Here is a 16592-nt window from a genome sequence, read left to right as displayed (position 1 = left end):
TTTGCACCACCGGAAAAACTGCCGGACTAATCAACTCGGAGCTTGGCTTGATGGGGAGGGGGGTGACAGAGCTCACCCAGCACCACTCCCAGTGGCTTACGAAATTCTCACTTAAAAGGAAAGGGGGCCACTTTCTTTCTGTGTCACCTGCGGTTTTCCATCTGGTTCTGTGGCCGGGAAATAACATAGCTTGAGATTGGATAGACGCCTTCGGAAAACCCAGATTTGAACCCGGCATCCTCCGGAGAGCAGCCGATCGCTCTACCCTCCATGCTTCCAAGTCATATCAAATGTATAAAGCCAGTGTTGCAACAATCTCTCATTCTCTGAATAAATAAACTTGATATTTTTTCAGACAAAAAAACTTCATTATAATACTACCGGTTTCGACGCATAGGCGACATCATTAGGTATTTATGCGTATGCGTCGAAACCGGTATTAATATAGTAAAGGTTTTTGTGTGAAAAGACACCAAGTTTATTTATTCACTGATGATGAATTTTCACCAAGTAGAGCCACAAACCATCGAATTCAAAACCTCTCGTTGCCCGAAAACGAGATTGAACATATCTCTCCTATGTCGTTCTTCAGCGCGATGAATATTGGGTGGACGTAACGTCAATCTCAAGGGGGGTCCACGCCGTCGGCACAGAGTCTCGCCGAGGTTTGAATTGTCTGGTGAGATGCCGTTTGATTTCCAGAGAAGAGGCGGTAGGACCAAAGAAGACAAAATGAAAAAAAAGGATCCGATGTCTTTCGGGAGTTGCCTCCGATGTAGGCACGGGATTAAAACCTAACGCGCATGCGTCACATTACTCCGACCGGAAAATAAATGAAATAAATAATCCGCCCGGGAAACAAAGTCGTTGCGAATGAAATAAAAATAAAAAAAATAGTTTCGAGATTTCCTTTTTTCGCGGTCGAGTCTTCTGCCGCAGCTTGTGCCCTGCATTCGAGGAATCGGATTAATGGGTCAGTAATGGCGAGGCGGCGACGGGCGGACTGCGGAGGAGGTAAGTGTACGGGCGATGCGGAAGGGCATCTTCCACACCCACACCATCCCCCGATTACTATTCTTTCCCTTCGCCAACAAGGGCGTGGGCCGACGATCACTCCTCTCACTTCGATAAACGTCGCAAAAACCCGACCACGCCTCCCTCATCACCCCCGCGGCGCAAATTACATTCCCACCCTGCGACTATCTGCATTTTTTTTAATTAATGACTTTTTCATTTTATTTCGTGCTTCGACACTTCATATTCCGTCTCAATTATTTGTGAACCCTGACAATACTTTCTTTAAAAATCTAGTGACTTAGCATTTAGGACCAAAATAGTGGTAGTGACGGCCGTTTTTCGGGCTCCTGGATCGTCAAATAGCGTTTGCTAATCGGTTTATTTTATTTACGTCAAATCCTGATTTTTTTACATGGATAAAAAACCATAATTCAGCTTTGTTCGGGTGAAATTGAGACAATGGCAGTCCCTTCTTCCATCTAACCCATCGTCAAAGACATTCAACGTAAATACTATTACATTTAAGTGCGAAATAATGTAAAAAACAACTAGGATAATGACAATCGATTTACAATGAATATGCATGAGTGCAAAGAGTGTAGAAAGATATGCACAAATGTGGAAAAAACGTAAGGAATAAGGCTTTTATCCTTGATGAAAATACCCACTACAGGAGAACAGCCACACGTGAAGGGGAGTGTGAAAAACCTGCGAAAACCTACAGATAGATAATGCTAATGCTATAATTTACTAAATAATAAAAATAAAATAAAACTGCATGAAAAATGAAAGAAAAAACAAAAGGAAAACTGATATACGCATTAATGTGGAGTAAATTGAATAAAATAAAATTACAGATTAATTATACAGTTAAAGGGCCATTAATTAGGAATCTGTAATATGCATCTGAAGAGGTCCACTAAAGTTATGTTGAGATTAAGTTTGCAAAGTGAACATGGTCAAATTAAGTTTTTAAGGTGGGTACGAAAGAGAGAAAGAGATAGGGAATGGTCAGGTTTGTTCAGATGAAAACTGTACGCACCAAAGACAGTGATGATAATAGCAAAAACGACTCTGTTTAGGAAACGCCAAAATTTATCAAAATGACAAAGTATAACAGTGAATCATATAATAGGATTTATCGCGAAAAAAATCGGAGTACATGTATCAACCAAGCTTAGCCTCAGATGTCGAAGAAATGCAAAAATGAAATATTTATTGATCTCGACGGTACTTTTTTCAGGAAATTTCACCTTCTATTGCCTTCGAAAATTCCAAAGTACGTATATTTGAATTTAACGCGGTATTTTTAAATATCAAATGTATTATGAAAGAACCGAAATGTGACCCGAAATATGGTATTATTATTATGTCCATATTATACTATTCGAAATGCTAATGTAGAAACCTTGAGTATTTGGCATAAATTGTTTTATTTTTCCTTGCTGCCGTTAAGGATCCTTGGACTCATGCAGTCCTAGTTACAGGCTAAAAGAAGGAAGATTACATGTGTGTTCTCTTTCTATAGATATCACCTCTTGTTGCTAGCAATTGTGTTTTCACTCCATCACCACAGACGTCTTCCATCATTAGCTGTGCTTCGAAGTTGATTGAAACCACTTAAAATATTTATGTTAGTCTCTAAGAATGGATAAAAATGTACACAATTTCGCCGAAAAGGTTTTTTTTACAACCACCGTAGTCTATATTACCCCTTGCTGCGGCGGTTCTGTTTTGGGTGTACGCTTGGATTTCTTGATTGGTTCGTTCCATTCTCCGCCCCGTAATATTCAAAACACTTATGGAGACCTTCGGAAATCAAGGTTTCCTTTCGTAATTTCGCGTCCTGCGACACCCACACGGTCAAGATTGTTTCATTCACGTAACCGCTTGCAGTGAATCGATGATGCAATTGTCATCCCCGAATGGGCGCTTATTTATCATTGTCCTCAATTGCGATGAATGAGTAAATGTTTACTTTTAAAAAATACCAAATATTACTTCTTTGGTACATCAACGAAATTCGCAAATAGTACTGTGCTTTAGTTTCAAAAATGCTTCGAACCTAGTGACTGCTTGCGAAAGTAACGTCGTTCCTAAGAGTTTAAATTAATTTACAGAAAGAAATGAGTATTTATGGCGACAAATGTATTTTTAAGTCATTTATTTTATTGTTTCATGCCAAATTTATCTCGCGGAGTAACCTTCTTATTGTTTTCAGTTTATCTGCCTTCCTTGAATCGAGTACGTGTTTGGTATTCTTCAGGGAGAGATTTTCTTTGTAAGATTTCAAATTACCGCACTGTAACACTTTCGCCATTGCATTTTAATACTTAAACCTGGAGAAAGGTTCTGGATAAATTCCATTTGTTTGCATAAATGAAATAAAACTAGTTTGTCGAGATTATGACAAAGGGGCCGGGAACAATACATTTTTTCTCCCCGATTCGAAGAAACTAAATGTCCGCGGAGGTATACAAAGAATGCATAGTTGCCTCATTTAGGTATCTATTCTAATTTATTAATCGTTTATATTTCAGCTTGACAATAGCGAGAAAACGCCACCATAAATCATTACCGGAAAGTGGTATTGAGAGCAGGTTTAGCTGGACATAAAAATTCTGCACTGAAGTAAACTTAGGACAGTGCATTTTCCCTTCCTGCTTCATGACTGAATAACATCTTCCCGTCGCAATGAACGAAGGCAATTGCAATCTTCAATTTTTCACTTCCAATCTTGGAACGGAATTCTAGTGGATATGAACTTCAGATCACTGCGACGTAAAACCATGAATGACCAATGAACAATTTTAAATATCATCATGCTACGAGAAATATAATTCCATATTGACTAGTTTTTCAGAAACAATAAGTGAGGCTAATCACGACCTATTCCACTGCGATTTTCATATAAAATCAATATAGCTTACGTGCTCGTAATAGGAATCGCCTTTAGTTTTCATGAATGCTATTGCCGAGACACCTGGCGCACGTAATAATTATCCAAGAAGTTCCCTCGATCAAAATAGGAAGACATAATAATCAAGCATGACTGCATCTCCTCCGAGGGCTATGGATGTAAAAGGTGCGGCGTGGTGAAGTCAGTCATATAATCATTAAATGTTATATTTAAAAACACACATAAACACGTGCAGTTATAATGTTATTATTATGGCATTATATTTGCAAATCCCTGCGTTGAAAAGTCAATTCAATCAGCTCTTGGTTCTTATTGAAGCTAATTTATAAATTAAAAAAATAATCATAAAAGTTTTACAACCCGTTAAGAGTGCATGATAATGGTGATGACCAACTGGTTACTTGATTGTTCATTTTCCGATACATGTTATAATGTGTAAATGATCCAATAATTTCTGTTAACGACACCGAATTTAGATCGCCTTTTGTTATGAAATTAATTCGTGCTGGAAATTTTTATTGAAAAAAAAAGAGCGCACAATGTTCTTACGTCGTAGGGAACAATGGACTCGTACGGCAGAAGGCTCTAATAGGGGCAAGGGGCATAAATGCTACCGCGAGTCCCTGTACGCTGCTTTTAAGTCATGGATTGCGGTTGCAATCCGAGACTTTTTTCATTCCCCTCTACGCGTACATTTGCCATGGCATTCATTTAGGCTATAAAAGCCGACCTTGAGCTGCTATTGGCTGAACGGTGTCGCGTTGTCTCTTGATTGAGGACATTGGTCCCAGTGATGATGCATGATCCCACAAGGTAATGTGGAAAGTGAAATCTGTTATAATTGGCCAATTTTCAGCTGATACTCCATAATCTATGACAGATATTTTACGTCAATGTAGCGCATGTCTTCTCGGCATTTTTTTAAGAAACATTAGTCTTATTAACAGTACTTAATTCCGCTCCATGAATGTGGGCTTGGAACGGAACGCACCGCGACAAGTTCCTCTTTTCGCGTGGGCGTTCGGTAGTTTTGAGGCATCTCGGGCTCTTGGAATAACCATCATAACACACCAACAATTCCTTCTTCAGGAATGCCCCCCCTAAAACCACCGCGGCTCATTCTTTTAAGTGCCCCAACATTCATTATTATTTCCATTTATGAAAAAGCGCATTATCAGAAAAGAGAGAGAGAGCAAGTTATTACATTCGGACGTACGTGGGAACACTAGGTTTAGTTTCTGTGGAAGTTACTGAATATGCCGAGTTCATCTTTGCCTTAATTGTGAAACCGCGAGCAATGCTTAAAACAATATGACTTTCATTTTCCATTTCAATCATAAAATGATACTTCTCACCAGACGCTTTCCTTTTGGATTGAAAGGTGAGAATCAGAATGAAAAAATTGTTGATAGTGGCATAAATATTACTCATAGTGTTCACCGGCTTTGGAAAGAGATTTTCGGTCATTCAAATCACCTGTTAGTGTGTAAGAAACCCGTGAACGGTGTTAATTAACTTTTTTAAACAATTTTGTGTAAATACTGTCCCAAGTTCATGCTTCCGAGAAATGAATGGATGCCGTTTGGGATGGAATTCAATCTACCTTACAGACTTTTGGATCCTTTTATCATCAAATATTGGGCATTTCTTCGTGGATTCGGCCTTGATCTTGACATTTGTTTCCCTCCGCAAACTTTTCCTGTGACTCCCATGGAGTCACAGGAAACATTACACGGATTGTGACATACTAGGCTATATGCCGGTGTCGGTAGTGTGTCGGCGTTTGCCTCCCAGTAGGGTATCGCAGAAAACATCAATTTTGAGACTGAAGACAGCTTTGCTTTATCATGGATTAATTAGGACGAAAAGGAAGACGAGGAAAGGAAGGAGTGTTGGTTTTGACTCACGGGCAGTCAAGGAGAGAAGGCGTGGCATGACGTAATATCTCGACCCTGAAAGTGGAAACCATTGCTTATTTAACAATTATTCCGCAAGAGACCTAAGTACATTTTATAGTAACTCCGTCAACTACGAAACCTTCATTGTTATGTTTAATGCGGGTTCAACCAATGAAATTTTTACTGACTGGCAGGCAATCATTTTAAAAGTGTCATGACGAAGGAGCATTTTCATTCGAGCCGTCACGAAAGCTTTATTTCATCGGCCTTTGCATACAGAATAACGAGACCCGAAATAAGTGTATATACGGAAGCAAATCATTTTTTTAAAAGTATCAGGGAACATAGTAGTCTCGTGCCATTACTTCCTTCTCTGTTTATCGTACATGTATTCGGAAGTAAACCTTTATTATTTTGTCAATCAACAAACTCATTGATTCATAACTGATTTACTTCTCAATGAAAACTCCTTCCCATCCTACTATGAACTGAATGTAAGAAGATTCAAGCTTTGACATTTAAAATATATATGAAAGTCGGACATTTTTCTTTGAATCCAGGTATATTGCATAATCTGTCTGATGTTTTTAAGTATTAAAATTGTGTATTCATATTTATTTCATAAAAATAATGAACGCCTACATATTCAAACATTTTCATTTCAAAATTAATTTTATTTTCGGGTAATATCTAGTCAAACCCTAAGTATAGTGCATACATCCTAATAATTTTGTCTAATTAATCCTTTGACCAGAAAAAAAGAAACGAGCCAAAAGTGGGTCTGCTTAGTGTCAACTCTGGTTGAATATCGAAATAAAGAAATCATCTTCTGATAGGCAAATTTGTGATTTCCTAGAAAGCACTATTTTGGTCTAGTTGTCTCAGATTCCAGAAAACACTATTATGCCCTTTTAATAGAACAGTACTAATGTCGAATGAATGACAATTAATGCATCATAAGCAATTGATTTAAAAGTCTTTTAGAGTCATGTAAACTTACTGTCGTTTGTTTTTCCTCAAAATTTAATAATATTCAAAAATATCAAACCGTAAAAGGTTATTTTTTCTTCTTATTTATAAACACTCTTCGTAATTTATAAACTAAATTACCTGACTTAAAAATTGAAGTAGAATATTGTAATTAATCTTACGACTCTTTTAAAGGGCTACTTTAAGAAGTTTCGGTGGAAGATATTTGTCAAGTTGTCTATTAAAGAGTAGACGGATGATACTTATTAAATTTAGATATTTCATTTACATCTTAGTATCGTTCAAATGCAATCAGGGCGACTTTATTTCCATTCTTTCTTCCTTAATATTCGTCAAAAAATGCGGAGATAACCCTTGCCAAGTTAACATACATACGTACATGTTTCTAATGCTTTCATTAAAAATAATTAGCTTTTAATGCTCAGAATCACAATTAAATGATATCCCAGGAGACATGTAGAAGGTCATTCAAAGCATTATCATCCGCAATGAACCATTTTTCTGTAAATAAATAAAGCACGGTCACCGGACAAGGATACGCACGCCCATGGTCATTCTCACAGAGCTGTATCGCAAAACCCTTAAGTTTTGATTGCGTGTCTTTGGTCCATTTACGCTCTATCCGTCTATACATGAATAGTTTAAAAGCTATGACTACATGAATCTTTGCGCCCAAAGCCTTTTTACTTTCTTGCGTTCTTTTTACTAGGTCAGTAAGTAGACAAAATAATTGATGAAAATAGAGCAGCTTATAAAGATTGTGAGGGACACGAAAATATATGCATTAGCAAGGCCTTCTCCGTTCTTATCGTAAAATTATGGAAACGGACAAGAAAGGTCAAGCGGTCGAAAAACTCGTGAAATTGTTTTTAAAAAATATTAGTTGACCAAAATAAATTCGCGAAACTTGACCAACTTCTCTTTCGTTTGCTTTCACATATTCCATGGAGGCGAAACATGCAATCTCTGAGATACCTCCGAACTTTCTCCACTGGTGTCTCTGGCGTTGATGCGAAAGGCGGTAGCATGAAAGAGTGAACAGCTCAAGCATCGACAGAATCGACGCATTATCGTGGCAATATGATGAATTAACCATCGGTCCTCTTCTTTCCAGTATTCGGTTCGGAGCTTACATGTCTCGCCAAAAATGACTACAAGCCGAAGGAAAAGAAAAAAAAACACACGTGCGCATTTTTACTTTCGTAAATTCTCTCCCAAATAACGGCAAAAAAAATGCATTGCACAAGGACAATTTGGTGGACACCTGGGTCTGATCTTCGTATTTTATGATATTTATGCATGAGAAATATATCCGGAACCTGGAAAAGGTAACTGCAATTTAATAACAGTCTGTGAGCATGAGAGAAAACAAAATTTGCACTTTTGCACAGATTTATTTGTAACGTACAACGCGTTTCAGTTCATCGAACCATCTTCAGGTACAGGTTCTTGACCTGTCCATTGCCATTATAGAGGAAAAACATAGTTTTGGCATATACGTACAGGAAACTATGTTACGGTGATACGATCATTCCCACCGATTCCTGCCACCCTACGAACCAGAAACTGTCATTTATGAGAGAAAACAAAATTTGCACTTATCCGCAGATTTGTTGTTGCGTACAACGTGTTTCAGTTCATCGAACCATCTTTAGGTAAAAAATGGTTTGATTAACTGTAACGCTTTGCACGATATAAATTTACAAATTACTCGTACGTTACAAATTAATCTGTGGAAAAGTGCATTTTTTTTTCTCATAAATGACGAACTTCCACTACATCTCGCCTGAATCTGTTAAATATAGTCTGTATGTGCTAGTCGTGTTATTACATGATAGAATAATCAAATGACACTCCGGAAAGTTAATAATGGAAAAATATATTGTTTGAGGAGAAGATTTCGCAACTTGCTGCGCTCGATGAGGTCAAGATAATTACTCTCGAGACGGCAGATGCTCGGAGTTCCGAACGCTTGGGGTTCGTCCCAATGGACTCGATTGTCACGAAGCTGCCGCATGGGCGAGGGATAGGGTTAATTTTGAGAATTTCCGACCGTGGACTTTTCCTCAGGAAACACTTCCTCCAACTTGGGCCTCTTTGATCGCCTGGGTCTCGGTTTTGAGACGAAAGGGAAAGGATTCCAAGAAAGCTGATTAACTAATCCACCTCCCGAGTCGGCCAAGGTTTCTATTCCTCAGAAGTAATCGTTTTGCCTATTAAAGACATTATGTGATTGATAAATAAATTAATCACTTATATTCGGAGAAGTTGGAAAGAGGTAAATGGAATGGTAGTATAGGCGAAGAAAGAAAAATCACTGCTCTGGTCAAATTAAATAATTTTCCTTCGGCACAGATCATCACAATACAACCAGTGGAACTAGTACCATCTCCTGAGGTATCATCAGGGATAATTTCATATATTCATGGCAATGATATCATCATTAAACACTAAAGGCAGGTTCTTGTCGCAAAAGCTACGCCTCTCAGTTCATTGCTGCTTCCTTCAGGCTAGCATATAATCTGACGTCCATCTCATACCCCACGTTCTTGAAGAAAGCAGCCCTGGGACATCCTTTTGGTTTCTTTCCTACAACTTTTCATTCAAATATATTTTTAAGGAATTGGTCATGCCTTAGTAAATGTCCGATTAATTTTGCTTTTCTTTGTCCTATTGTTCTTAAGAGCGATCTCTTTTCTTTCACTTCTGCTAACACTTTTTCATTACTTATTCTTTCTACCGTTTGTAAGTTTCCTCCATGTCTGCATGGAAATAGATATAAGGAAAAGGGATAAGAACACTTATGAAAGATGAACACAGGAGAGGTGGGGAAGGCGGAATCGAGCAGATCACAAGCGTAAAAATATTTCCTATGTATATATATATATATATATATACATACATACGAGGGTCATCCGGAAAGTAGTACCCGTTCGTGCCGCATGAAGTCCTGACGACGCGAGTAGCCGCTGGACGAGGTCAGATAGATTCAGTGGCTTGTCTGCCTTCTCTGAGCCAAGTTGCGTGACGCTAGCATTGCCTGTGCTGTTTCTGTGATTGTTTACAATGTTTAAAAAAATTGAGAACGCCGCCAGTTGTGAAGTGAGGGCAGTGATTAAATTCCTCAATGCAAGAAACGTTCGCCCATGTGATATTCATCGCCAATTAAAGGAGGTGTATGGAGACAATGTAATGGACGAGTCGTCTGTTCGGCGGTGGTGTCGCAACTTCGACATGGGGAGGGGGAACACAGACGACGATGAGCGTTCGGGGAGACCGTCTGTCATTACAGACCAACTGGTGAGCTCAGTTGACGAATTCGTGAGGAACGATCGGCGCGTCACAATTGATGACATCTGTGAGCATTTTCCCAATGTTTCTCGAACAATTGTTCATGAAATTGTTAAACACCATCTGCATTATGCAAAAATTTGTGCAAGATGGGTCCCTCGCGTATCTCAATGAGCTGGCGGCGAAGGACTATGCAGCAGGAATACAGAAACTTGTCACACGTTATGACAAATGCCTTAATTTGCTTGGAGATTATGTTGAGAAGTAGTTTAAAGTATCCTCTTTCAAATAAAATTTTTTATGTTTGTTAATATTTACTTTTGTGTCTTTATTTCACGAACGGGTACTACTTTCCGGATGACCCTCGTGTGTGTGTGTGTGTGTGTATATATATATATATATATATACATATATATATATATATATATATATATATATATATATATATATATATATATATATATATATATATATATATATATATACATACACACACACACACACACACATGTTTGATATATAGACCTGGACCCACATAAGGGACTTTGTCCTTGATGGAACACACTTATAAGAAGAAGAGGGATACTAAGTTGGCACGTCCTTAGGCAAGACAGTTAACCGAACGCCATAATTGAAGATACCATTTATGGGAGAAATAACAGAGGAAGGCCAAAGTTGGGCTATGATGAGGAGCTAATTGAAGACGTGAGCTTTTGCTTTCCCACAGCAGGTAGATTTTTGCGACAGTTGATTGAAAGCTCGTTACATTTCCCGTCGGCCCCTCGGGAGATGTACGTGCGAATCTCGTTCAACTCGGCTGCATTCCGTTGCAATTTGACCCAGAGGCGATGGAAGGTTTTTCTCCTGTCGTTGCCTCCATTTCCACTTCTTATTCCCATACATAATAAACCACGACGTAACTCCTTTCAAACGACCACGTAAATTTTGAAAGTTTTGAGGTATCGGAAAGTTTGATTGTCTCTTGGATTTCTCCAAAATCGCTTTCTAGAAAGTTCCCCTGTCCTTACGAACCAAATGATAGGTTCAAATTATCGAACATGGCGTGACGTTTTATTTACTATGTCCCGGATAAAATGACTGTGTAGTATCCTAGAGGCAGCAGGGAAGGATGCCGGGTTTTTGCGAGACAGGGTAGGACCTATGGCGTAACACATGAAATATACGGTCACTGAAAATATTGCTTAATGTTTTTTAGCTAAATTATTTCTACCGATCCTATCCTCTCCCACCCTCTTGTCCGTTTCCTATTCGTCTCTTACCTCTGCTCCCCTCACCTTTTCCCCAAATACGAGTATATCCTCTCCGCTATTTCCTCGAGGACGGCATTCTGATGATGACGGCCGGGCTGTCGAAACGTCAAAACTGCATATGTGAGTGTCCGTTCTTTGTGTTTCTGTTTTAGAAATCTAAATTTGTGTTTTATGTACATATGTTTAAACCGTAAACGCATTAATCAACCCGATGGTCGGTTTAGTGGGTGATGGCAGAGTCCACCCAGTAGATGTGTGAAATTCACACGCCCGACGGCGTGTGAATTTCACACATCAGAGTAGGGGGGGCAGTTCCTTTCCCTGTGCCGGTTATGCTTCCACAGGAAGATCTGGTACGCGAAAAATCACGCAGCTTGGGTAGAGCTGCAGGTGCCCAGAGAGGCTTGCTCGAGAATCGAACCCAGGCCCTCCGGGCAGGAATCCAACGTTCTACCCTATGTATTTGTGTGTGTGTGTTCGGTGTCCGGAAACTCTTAGAATAAATGTTTTTCTCCTCAAATTATAATCAATCATTTTCTTTCCTTTCTTCGGGAAAGCGTGTGGAGAGGAGATCGTATCCTGTGCCCCCATACCCATACGAATACTCGTATGTTTCGGCTCCTTAGAGGCAGAACGTCAGTTCGTCTGCTGACGCGATGGTCCCTGGTTCAGATATGGGCGGTATACTCGTATCAGGACCCCCTGGTAAAGGCTAAGCGATGTGGTTTTCTAAATACCCAATTTTTTTAAAAGCCGCAATTGCCATTTACATATAAACTGCAGAAGGGCTTAATAATAAGTGAACTCAAATCTCATCTATCGAACGGCGCCGGTGATTAATGCAGCTAAAATGAAATTCGCGTTTCCAATTGAAAAAAGACCATCCGACCAGTTGATGCATTATTAATGATCTGATTGGAGAAAATATTAGTTGCGTGTACGAGACATCTTTAATTACTACAATTGCCGATTGCGAGCACCAGGAGTACACCTCCGGCGATGATTTCTGGAGGAACCGGCCTTCGCTCTCCAGAAGGTGGCGCATGTCACGGGAAAGTAGACCGCGGAATTCGGCACGGGCCAACTCGTAAATTAGACCCTAGCCATAATTGGCCGGCGAAAATTAATGGAAATTCTCGGTCATCGCCGTTTTTGCGGGGCGCACTTACGTGTCAATTCGTGAACGGAACGTTTTACAGTTCGCAACAGAAAGGTGTGAGGCACCTCGAAAATTTTTGTTTATCGATCATCATCGCATTTGGGGAACTGGAAATTTCCTTATAGCAGTAACAGCCTAGCCGATGACGCGAGCTTAAATCCTTGCGGCACGCGAAGGGTTTTCATACGAAGCGCATTAATAAAAAGAGTCCGAAAATCAATGAAATTGCTCATTTCCGAGAACATGTCACGGAAAGTCACACGGAATCGATATTCAAGGCAGCGACACGAAACCAATCCTTTGGAAATACGTAGTGAGCAAGTTAAACCTGTTATTGCATCCTGAGTACATTTTAGGTGGATCGTTATGCTATATTGGCTTACTGTGAGATTTTGGGGAAAATTTTGTTGCAATTCTTTGGGAATTTCTTTTTTAGTATTTCCGTTAATAATTCGGACAAGAGTCGCCAAATGGTTGCTTTATCAGTATTCGAATGGAAAAATAATCCAATTGGGCCATTATTGATGTATCCCAGGGAATGTATTGTTCTTTTTTACATCAGCCGACTCAGTAATATGGGGCGACGTGAACTTGGCTGCATGGCGCTGCTTTAACTGCCTCAGCATGTATTTTTCCGTTGTTTATTGGAAGTGAATATTTTCTTCGACATCTATGTAATATACCTTGAGCTTATCACGGAAGATTATTCATACATAGCTATGCAATATTGGAAAATGATGCTGTGGGGCTAGGGACAAGACCTTTAACCCTCATATCCCTGTTGGGATATAGTCATTAACGAAATTAATGACAAAAATATCCTATCGTCTCGTTTTTTTTTAAAGTTCTTGCTGCGTAGCCGAACGTGACGTGATTCCTGGTGCAACCAGCAATCACCGTGATCGAGTCATAAACTCCATCATTTTTAGATCACAAGAAGCTCTGCAGAAGAAAAATCCATCGTCGATAGAGACAGCGATAACGTGCGAACATTTCGCGACTATACCCAAGAGTTTCTATTGGTTGCTTAACTTGTAAAAAATTGAACATTCGTTAAAAATGAACTTCGTGAGATCTGCATATATATACATATTAAAGTTTTTGTCTGCTGGACAAATGTAGGCTTTTGGTGAGAGAGAATAAACACGGCTATTCTCCCTCCTTCCTGCATTACATAAAAACTTTGTTTAGCTCCACAGACTTTGTTCTTCCCTTTAAGCCATCCAAAATACCACACTATAAGAAGCCTGAGTTAATTTGCATGGGTCAGCTATTGGAAGAAGTCTATATCCTCTTAAGAATATTTTAAATATCTAGACACCAGTAGCAACTTCCAGTTCGAATCGTTATGTCAATAAAAAGTGCACGTAAATTAATAAATGCAAAGGAATACTATTAAATCGATGAAGGTTGAGGATTTATTGGAGAAAGGATGGGAAACCGATTTCTTAATATGGGGCGATTATTGAACCAGATTGTATTATATTACCACAATCAGATTGAGTTATATATATTTGTATTGTCAATGAAACCTCGTAAAACAGTTCTTCCTTCACTTGCGTGATATTAATAATCAATGGTTCCGATGTTTTCACAGTCAGACGATGCAAATGGCCACTAACTTAAGATAAGTGCCGAGACCTTCGAGCGAACACTCGAGGACGATCCTTTGACCCTCATGTGGGTCACGACCTGAAGTTTTGGAAAAAATTATGTTAACTAGTTTTCGAGAGGAGCAGGCTCGAACTATTGAGCATCTACATTCTTTTTATGAGGTGCCATTTCGCCTTCAACTTTCTCGCGAGTGCGGTGTGTGGAACCGTCTGAAAATGGAGTTGAAACGACTCCAATACTTCTCATTAGTTACGCGCTAATAGTTTACAGTAAGAACACTACTAAAACTATCAGGTTATGCGGCAATAAGCAATTCACTTCGAGATCTATTTTATTTGTGCAAAAGGTGTTAAATGACCGGAATATAATTAATTCAATGTATTGTGAATGGACAGAAAAATGCGTTTTCCAATTTTTCCCTGTGAAAAATGCCCGTACTGTGCCCTGCATTACATGACAGCAAGTTGAGTTAGAAAGTCGTTTCATTGCGCAGTACATGTACATTTTTGGGGAAGAATTATGTAATTATGTGAGCCCATTGAGAGGATATTTCCTTACGGAGGGTGAGGGGAGGGTCCATGGGGAGGAATCTCACAAAACCTTCATTATTACATTATTTCAGTCCAGTTTAACGAAAAAAGAATCTTATTAATCCTCGATTACCATTGAAGGGATTGTGCATATTTTCATTAGATTAATTGTCGTTTCAAATATATTTAATCCATTTTCAAATCAATGGAAGAGTTACGAAATATTTGTTTCATTTCTATGCTTATATTCTAATTCCACTGAAAGGGAAAGCGTTGTCTTTCTAGGTGGTGTAATTTCCAGTTCAAGCATGAAATTGAACTGATCGGTATTCGTAGCGAAATACGCTTCGTTAAACCTAAATATGCGATTATTTTTAAACGGCTCAAGAGCGCCAATCGTTATGTAAGATAGATGAAGGGAGAGGGACTTAGTAACCCGTACAAGGAGGAGAGGTGACAATAAGGCCGAAAAATTGCTTTTGTGTACCATGAGGGCGCGTCCTTAGGTGGCCAATGTGTGGCTGATAAACGATGGACCCTCAGGTCATTGCTTAATATCTCTTTCGTCCAGGGAATGGCTTTTATTCATAGTGCGTGTTCATTAACAGATTTTTTTGACGCCTGACTTGTCTGTTATGCAATTCGTGTGCAACCGGATGCATGACCAGATTCTTAATTTTTTTCAAAAACCTCCCTGATTACGGAAAGATTTTTTTGGGGCTTTCAGGCACTTAATCACTTGAATCGAGTATTGCGTTCTAATCACCTTGTTTATTCTCAGTCCATTGAGGGTTAATTTGTATCAATTGAATATTCCGCTGGAGAAACTCGGGAAGAAATGGATATGCAAATATTTGAAATAGAGCCGAAAGAATCAGTGCTATGAGCATACGAAACACGAACTATTTGAAACAGTCCAAATGGAGGAGTTTTGAAAGTCTAGATAAAGAGAAAACCCATTGACGTTCGATTTTTACCCGGAGATGTCAAGGCTTAACAGGGCGTTAATAAAAATATTAAAACCCTTTATACTCTTATAACCTCCACATGGAATTATTTTTGAAACCCTGCAAATCGATGTCCTACTCCTTTTCTGTAAAAAAAAGTTTGGGCAGGGCACGAGATGACCCCAATTTGTATGATACGTGCATGGCTTTAGGATACTCTCTTTTTACTCCATTTAAAGACACCCTTGGTGACGAACTGCGTATGAATATTAGGCACCTCTTTTCTTGGCTCCACGGTCGATTACCATGTTGATCCTCAACGCCAAGCCGTGTCCTCAACCTTCTGTTTGCTTTGATGATATGTCACTGTTGAATGACCTTGGGGCCTTCATTCCCGCGGCACCTCCCACCATAGAGCCAATGATTCTCTCCAGACCTAAAGGGTCTCTGTAAACGATCCAGGTCCAGTTGAGTGAGTAAATGTGTTCCAGTGGCAGCAAAATGACATTAAGCATCTTCGTAATTGAGTTATACATTCTTTTTGTCCGGAAATGCCTCCTTGGACTCGGGGACGAAACATGAAGCTCTTTCATTATTTCTTTTAGATGTCATGTGAAGGTATATGTTCATCTAAATTTCGGGTGGAAGACACCACGTGTCAAAGAAATATTGAATGAAATTTTTTCAAAGTTCATCGGAGAGGAATCATATGGGAATTCTCTCTCGAAATTTAACGGTAAGGAACCAAAGATAAGGTTAAATGTAGCCGAGCTAACGCCACAAGCTATGAAGCTGGTTGCTCCAGAAATGCTTTTAAATTCAACGAGGTGGTTCGCAATAAGTAAATGAATTGAAATTGATTCATAAGAGCTAAAAAGATTATGTGTTATTACTAATACCATATTATATTATTATTATGCATGATTTTTATGCAGGAGATCACCATAAATATAAA

General features: G+C 39.1%; 1 protein-coding gene across 1 annotated transcript in view; it reads left to right on the top strand.

Annotated features, from left to right (window-relative positions):
* Window positions 1–16592, top strand: part of LOC139698071 (bestrophin-4-like) — a 154905-nt gene that overhangs the window by 69550 nt on the left and 68763 nt on the right. The gene's annotated exons all lie outside the window — the stretch shown is intronic.

This window comes from Hetaerina americana, unplaced genomic scaffold, assembly GCF_022747635.1.
Source record: "Hetaerina americana unplaced genomic scaffold, ioHetAmer1.1.p SCAF_8, whole genome shotgun sequence".
In the NCBI taxonomy this organism is placed as follows: Eukaryota; Metazoa; Arthropoda; class Insecta; order Odonata; family Calopterygidae; genus Hetaerina; species Hetaerina americana.
Note: the sequence above shows the minus strand (reverse complement) of the source record. Positions and strands in the feature narration are given on the sequence as shown.